Raw genomic sequence first — 7,380 nt, forward strand, 5'->3', positions numbered from 1 at the left:
ACTTTCCACGCCATCCTGGGACTGACCGTGTTACGCGAAGTTCATGGCCGTCCCCAACTATACGTACCTTAAGCTGAAGATGTCGGGCCCCTAGCGGGGTCATCACCGTCGGCACCTCCTTCCAGCGCGCTTACGAGTGCGAAGTCGAATGCTGCGGTCACAGCCTCCACAGTCGTCGCCTCCAAGGAACTCGCCACCCTCAGGGAGGAGGTTGCCGAAAAAACGCCCGACGCCAAGAAATCGACCGGGTCATTCGAATCGGCAGAGGGCTACAAGGAGGTCCTCGTGGACCCCAGCAGCTCCGAGGCTAAAAAGGTACGCATTGGTACCGCGCTCTCCTCCGAATAGGAAAGCGCGCTCGTCGACTTCCTCCGCGATAACAAAGACATCTTTGCGTGGAAACCCTCGGATATGCCAGGCATCCCGAGGGAGGTCGTCGAGCACACCTTGAAAATCCACCCAGGCTCCAAGCCGGTGAAGCAACGCCTACGCCACTTCGACGAGGAAAAGCGTAGGGCCATCGGTGAAGAGATAGCCAAACTGTTGGCAGCTGGGTTCATTAGGGAAGTACACCACCCAGAATGGCTAGCAAATCCCGTTCTTGTGCGAAAGAAGAGCGGGAAATGGAGGATGTGTGTCGACTACACGGGCCTCAACAAGGCATGCCCAAAGGACCCTATTTCCTTTGCCACGCATAGACCAAATAGTTGATTCCACCTCAGGGTGCGAAACCCTCTGCTTCCTTCGACGCATACTCCGGCTACCACCAGATCGCGATGAAAGAGTCCTGACCAGCTCGCGACGTCTTTTATCACCCCCTTCGGATCGTTCTGCCTACATTTCAATGCCGTTCGGTCTGAAGAACGCTGGGGCAACTTACCAGCGATGTATGCTCAACTGCTTCGGGACCTCATCGAGTGGACCTGTTGAGGCCTACGTCGACGACATCGTAGTTAAGTCCAAACGGGCTGACCATCTTGTCGCCGACCTCGAACGAACCTTTGCGAAACTCTGGGCAAATAGCATCAAACTCAATCCCGAAAAATGTATTTTCGGTGTCCCGAGGGGCATGCTGCTCGGCTTCATTGTCTCCGAGCGTGGCATCGAAGCCAACCCAGAGAAAATCTCAGCCATCACAAGGATGGGCCCGATCCAAAACATAAAGGGGGTTCAGCGGATCATGGGGTGCCTTACCGCCCTCAGCCGATTCATTTCACGCCTCGGCGAACGAGGACTCCCCCTTTATCGACTCCTAAAGAAGTCCGACCACTTCGTGTGGATAGCCAAGGCCCAGGAGGCGCTTGACATGGTTAAGCAATTTCTAACTAAACCCTCGGTCCTAGTCCCTCCAAGCAATGGAGAATCCCTCCTGCTGTACATAGCGGCCACCACACAAGTGGTTAGCGCCGCCTTAGTAGTAGAGCGAGAGGAAGAGGGGCATGCCTTCAAGGTATAGCACCCTATATATTTCATCAGCGAGGTGCTATCCGACTCCAAAACCCGTTACTCCCAAATGCAGAAACTCCTCTACACCATCCTCATCACCAAGAGGAAGCTACGCCACTACTTCGAGTCACACCTTGTGACAGTGGTGACGTTGTCCCCCTCAGCGAGGTCATTCATAGTCAGGACACCACAGGAAGAACCACAAAGTGGGCACTCGAGCTGATGGATCAGGGCATTACTTATGCCCTCCAAACAGTGATCAAATCCCAGGTGCTGGCTGACTTCATCGCGGAGTGGACCGAGGTCCAGATGCAACCAGCAGTCGTTGATCAAGAGTACTGGACGATGTACTTCGACGGATCACTGATGAAAAGGGGCGCCGACGTGGGACTAGTCTTCGTATCACCCCTCGAGGTCCGCATGAGGTACATGGTTTGGCTCCATTTCCCCTCATCAAACAATATCGCCGAATATGAAGCGCTCATCAACGGCCTACGAATCGCCATCGAGCTGGGCATCCGACGCCTCGACATCAGGGGCGACTCCTAGCTGGTCATCAACCAAGGTCATGAAGGAGTCGAGCTGCCACGACACCAAGATGGAGGCATACTGGCAAGAAGTCCGACGGCTGGAGGACAGATTCGACGGCCTCGAACTCAATCACATCCCAAGGCGCCTCAACGAAGCAGCCGACGCGCTCGCGAAAGCAGCATCCGACCAAGAACCAGTGCCCACGGGTGTCTTCGCCAGTGATCAACACAAGCCCTCGAGTGCACTACGAGGGGTAGGAACTGAGCCAACGATGGCCCATCTGATCTGGCCCCGAGGGGCCAACCCACCGACTGCTCCGCCCGACCCTGAGGTCATGGAGCTTGAAGGGGACCCTAACAGTAGAGTCTGACCTTCCCAATGACTAGAGAACGCTCTACCTCGACTACCTCCTCCGTGATACACTACTGGCAGACAAGACAGGAAGCCCAACAGGCTCGCACAGTCGCGCCAAGTCCTTTGTTCTTATAGAAGGCGAACTCTACAAACTGGAGTCACACCAGGATCCTACAGCTCTGTATCCCTAGCGAATAGGGAAAACTTTGCTAAGCGATATCCATGGTGGGGTCTATGGTCACCATGCCGCACCAAGGACATTGGTTGGAAACGCATTTCGATAGGGCTTCTACTGGCCCATCGTAGTAGCCGACGCCGAGCAAATTGTACGCACCTACGAAGGGTGTCAGTACTATGCTCGGCAGACTCACCTCCTAGCCTAGGCGCTCTAGATGATCCCCATCACATGGCCCTTCGTGGTCTGGGGGCTCGACCTAGTTGGGCCACTCAAAAAGGCGCCCGAGGGCTTCACCCACCTGCTTGTCACCATAGACAAGTTTACAAAATGGATCGAAGCTCGACCGATCTCCATGATCAAATCTGAATAGGCTATGCTATTCTTCCTCGACATCATCCACCACTTTGGAGTATCGAACTCCATCATCACAGACAATGGCATGTAGTTCATCGGCAGAAAATTCATTCAATTCTGCGATGAACAACACATCCGGATCGATTGGGCGGCCATCGCGCACCCCCGGACAAACGGCCAGGTTGAGCGCGTGAACGGCATGCTCCTGCAGGTCCTCAAGCCAAGGATCTTCAACCGATTGAACAAGTTCGGCACACGCTGGGTCGCCAAGCTCCCAGCGGTGCTCTAGAGCCTGAGGACAACTCCTAGCTAGGCCACCGGCTACACACCTTTCTTCATGGTTTATAGTTCCGAGGCCATTCTCCCAACGGACCTTGACTATAGGAGCACCAAGAATCAGAGCATACGATGAACAGGGGGCCGAGGCATCCCACCAAGACGAGATGGACCAGCTAGACAAAGCCCACGACATCGCCCTCCTCTGTTCAGCCAAGTACCAGCAGGCGTTGCGATGGTACCACAGCCGACGGGTGTGGGACCGAGCCTTCAACATTGGGGACCTTGTCCTCCGCCTCGTCCAGAGCAACAAGAACCGCCACAAGCTCTCCCCACCCTGGGAGGGGCCATACGTCATCACAGAAGTACTCCGCCCAGGCACCTAACAAGTTGAAAACCAGCAACGGTGAGGTCTTCACTAACGCCTGGAACATTGAGCAGCTACGTCATTTTTACCCTTAAATAAACGCATGTTTCTTTTTATTAGTTTTTGTCTTTACAAAAACCCAATCTTTAGTGACATCCAGCCCCTGCAAATTGTGAGGGGCCGGACCTCACTCGGGGGCTGATACAAGTACAAGTACGTTTATCTTGCAAACACTTCCTGTATTATCTTTGAAAACTTTATCTAAGTTTTCCGTTCTTCTCGTAAACAAGTCCTAAGGACTAAGATTTTGGGAACAAATTCTGAGTACAACTGGTAGGACTAGCGGGAGACCCACGCCCCAGCGGCTACAACCTCTTTGCTCACCAGCGTGATCAGAATTAATTCACCCGCACTCCTAGTTTCTTACAACTTGGGCCACGGGAAGGGTCGGAGGGCACCGAAACCTCTTCTCCAAGAAGAGGAAGCTGAAAAGCTGTTTGCCGTAACAAAAGATGAAAATTTGTTCATTTTTGCACAAATTAACCACTTACAAAATGATTTCATCACACAAAGAACCCCTCAGCCGGTTCCGCCCGAACCACCCGAGGGCTCCTGTCGGGTTCATAAACCCGGGGTCTCTCGAGGACTCGGCTTCCACGCTCGGGCTCGGCCTAGGAAAACAACATATATTCCATGGGATGGCCCAAAAAACTAAAACACCATAGGCCGGAAGGGTAGTCCAGTCGTCGACCGAAAGGTCTACCCATAAGAACAGGCACCCGCTCATCAGCTTCTTCGGCCCACCTCTCCGACCAGAGCACTCGCTTCAGGCACCAGCCGTCTCCAAGCAGTCTCTCCAATCAGAAGGCTTGGCCCAAAACGCTGCTTCCTGCTCCGACCCCGTGACTTGGACCCTGCGACCAGGGGCACGCGGGAAGCCTGCTCACTGCTCTTCTCTGACCAGCGCACTAAGGGCCGACTGCAAGCCATCCGACCGGGGGCTCCCTATTAGAAGGAACCAGAAGACGTGCGGAGAAAGGCAAGGGGCCGCTAGAAACTCCCATACGGCATCAAGAAGTATTTGCAGTTTTACTACATGTACTACTACGCCCGCCACGCCAACTTCTCCATCGGCAACATCCGGGCATGTACATGGGCCAGTTCGTCTACTGCGGCCGCTGCACCACGCTCTCCATCGGCAACATCCCACCAGCCACGGGATCTTCGAAGGCACCATCATCTGCAACGTCGAGCACCGCGCCGGTGAATGCGGTGCCCCTCCATCTGGGGCGTTCAGGGACTACACCATCATCATCAGCTCCAACCCTGACAACGGCGTTAGGGACAGGAGGCGCTTCCCGCCGAAGGAAGGCCGCAACGAACGATGGCAAGGTCGACGATGCTCGGCGCCCTCCAGTGCCCCACCTCCATCGGTGGCGGTGGTGCGCCCATAGCAAGGGCAGGCTCGCACCGTCTCATCTACGTGGGACGACCTCCTAGCTCGACATCGCGCTCTGGATTCACAAGCAGACCTGTGAGTTGTTCTCTCCCTCGCATCACCCTCTCTTACTCAGGAACCGCCGCATTCGGTAGAAAGGAAGGAGAAGTGAGGGCGGCTCAGAGGCTGGCTAGGAATGGGGCGAGAACTCCTCTCCCCCTCCCTATTTAAAGAAGGGGCACAGTAGCGGAGGAAAGGCAAAAGAACGTCACCCAGGCATTGCCCGCCACTAATGCGCCTCGGGCGCAAGAACCGGGGCACGCTCACCTGCAGGCAACTCTTCGCTTCCATAGGCAGGCCCATGGAACAACCCAATGATGGAACCTCCCTCTAGGGGGAGTCCAACGGGCCTCCTAGGTCGATCAGGCGGCCTAGGCAAAACAACGAACGAACGACCAATTAAAAGATAAGTACCCCTATTTACTTACTTTGAGTATTAAATTCTTTACTGGGCCTCCGACCCCAGCAACGGTAGGAGCATGAACATCGCTCGGGGGCTGCCAAGGGCACATGTTTGTTTAAACAACCTCTTAGCTCGACCCTCCTTACATTTGGGAAACCAAAAGCACAGCGTGTGGGAATACAACGATGAGTACAACTGGACGAACCACCAGACCCTATGCCTCGATGGCTACAGTGTTAATCACGTTCATAATTCCTCACACTACTAGCCTTAGCTCCCGCCTTCTCGAAAGGAGTTTGGAGGGGTCCGCCTGTAGAGCCCCCTTCAGGGGGGAAGCTGATAGATCGCTTAAAAGTCAATCAGTACGGCTCAGGATTGCCACCGAGAGACGAAAACAAAAAATCACGATACTTATGCAGGTTACGCTGGCCTCATCGCAAACGTCAGGACCCGAACCTAGGCACTGAACATGTCTGGTAGGAGCTTCCAACGGCTCATACCACCAAGGTAACATTACCGACCCCCTGCTTTCGTCTCGATTAAACTATATGTTAAATTCATGCATTCAAACATTGCATATGCAAACCCTTGCATCTCAACGCTTTCGTGTCGCGTCACTGAAGCGGTAGCCGCCTCATTCAATATGAGCGACACCTGACCAGGGGTTCGAAGGCCAGCCCGCGAAGGGCTCGAGGCCAGCCTCGTGTCAAACAGAGCCAGGGGAGAAAAACCGAAATGAGCCCCAGCGGCCTTGCCCGACCCCAGTTCAGAAGCGGACAGGGACATCTCGACCTTTCTCGTTCGATTCTAACCTCGAGCCAGACCCATAGAATCTCCATCGAGGAGAGGCCAACGGGCCGCCTGAGCCCAACAAACGGCTCGGGCATCTGCGAGGAGGCGGGTTCAGAAGTAGTGGAATGCCACATGAGGGCTCTGCCGACCCTGTCAGCGAATGATGGATCCAGATTCCACATGAACATACCCGTTAGCGAGCTCATTGAGCGCGACACTCGAGCCATCGAGGCAAGTGTCGTCAACTCAGCCCCTCCGACCAGCGAAAACCAAGGACGGGGTAGCGCGCGAAAACATGGCCGACCCCTAGCAGACCCTCAAGGGCTCGGGGGCTCGAGCCACTCGATCCAAGATCGAGAGACCGAGGTTCGATGGCTGACTAGCGAAGGGTCTGGGGCCACCTCGCGTCGAACAAGAGCTAGGGGAGAAAACACAGATGAGCCTCAACGGCCTTTGCTCGACCCGCATTAAGGTGAATAGGGTCATCTCAACCTTCTTGTTCAAATCCAGCCTCTAGCCGAGCCCATAGAAACCCCATTGAGGGGGAATCTGTTGGAAGGCGGGCCAAGGAGTAGCGGAACACCACCCGAGGGCTTCGCCAACCCTGTCGCAAAGCAAACAGGATCGGATTCCGTCCGAACATCCTCGTTAGCAAGCTCATAACGCACGGTCACGCAGCAATCATCAAAGTCCTAAGGTAAGGGGTACGAGTAAATACAAACGTAAGTTTGCCTCCCTTGCTCCGGTCTCCAGTAACAAAAGCACTGACACTTGTTCACATGTTACAAATAAGTGTTTATCAAACCAATTCCACTAACTACTTCCGCGAAGGGAAAACCTCTTCTTTCAGCTTGTCCACCAGGTTCTACGCAAGGGGAGCCACCGCCTTCTCCATCTCATCTAGCCCAGCATCTTCATAGACAGGCGCGAAGCCTTGGCTCATCACCCCCAGGTTGATCTCCTTAGCATAATGGGAATGGGCGACAGTGAAGGACTGGGTGATCCCGAGGCAAAAGGCGCTCTCCTCAAGCTGGCCCACGCGTGCCGTGATACCAGCAGCACGGACCGCGAGGGAACCAGCCCCCTCCTCTTGCGTCACCCACAGGTCGTCACAGACCACCAGGACAGTGGAAGACAGGCGATCATACTCATCACCTTCGACTTGAAGAAGCCCTCGCGCC

This window comes from Miscanthus floridulus, chromosome 16 (genome assembly GCF_019320115.1).
Source record: "Miscanthus floridulus cultivar M001 chromosome 16, ASM1932011v1, whole genome shotgun sequence".
NCBI lineage: Eukaryota > Viridiplantae > Streptophyta > Magnoliopsida > Poales > Poaceae > Miscanthus > Miscanthus floridulus.